Source organism: Meleagris gallopavo, unplaced genomic scaffold, assembly GCF_000146605.3.
Source record: "Meleagris gallopavo isolate NT-WF06-2002-E0010 breed Aviagen turkey brand Nicholas breeding stock unplaced genomic scaffold, Turkey_5.1 ChrUn_random_7180001855761, whole genome shotgun sequence".
In the NCBI taxonomy this organism is placed as follows: Eukaryota; Metazoa; Chordata; class Aves; order Galliformes; family Phasianidae; genus Meleagris; species Meleagris gallopavo.
The window spans coordinates 1-435 of NW_011122006.1; the positions used below are offsets into that span (position 1 = coordinate 1).

Sequence of the window (435 nt, forward strand, 5' to 3'; positions counted from 1 at the left end):
ACGTCCCATTATGGCCTCCCACGTCCCACCACCGCCTCCCACGTCCCACCACCGCCTCCCACGTCCCATCACCGCCTCCCATGTCCCATTATGGCCTCCCACGTCCCACCACCACCTCCCACGTCCCATTATGGCCTCCCACGTCCCACCACCGCCTCCCACATCCTATTATGGCCTCCCACGTCCCATTATGGCCTCCCACATCCCACCACAGCCTCCCACGTCCCACCACCACCTCTCACATCCCATTATGGCCTCCCACGTCCCACCACCACCTCCCACGTCCCATTATGGCCTCCCACATCCTATTATGGCCTCCCACATCCTATTATGGCCTCCCACGTCCCATTATGGCCTCCCACATCCCACCACTGCCTCCCACGTCCCATTATGGCCTCCCACATCCCATTATGGCCTCCCACGTCCCATTATGGC

The 435-nt window shown here is 61.8% G+C and overlaps 1 long non-coding RNA gene across 1 annotated transcript in view; it reads right to left on the reverse strand.

Annotated features, from left to right (window-relative positions):
- Positions 1-40: 40 nt before the first annotated feature.
- The window catches only part of LOC116217636, an 897-nt gene continuing 502 nt past the window's right edge, over positions 41-435 (reverse strand). The window contains exon 3 of the long non-coding RNA XR_004162333.1: positions 41-415. This is a non-coding gene — a long non-coding RNA (uncharacterized LOC116217636). The remainder of the gene's footprint in view (positions 416-435) is intronic.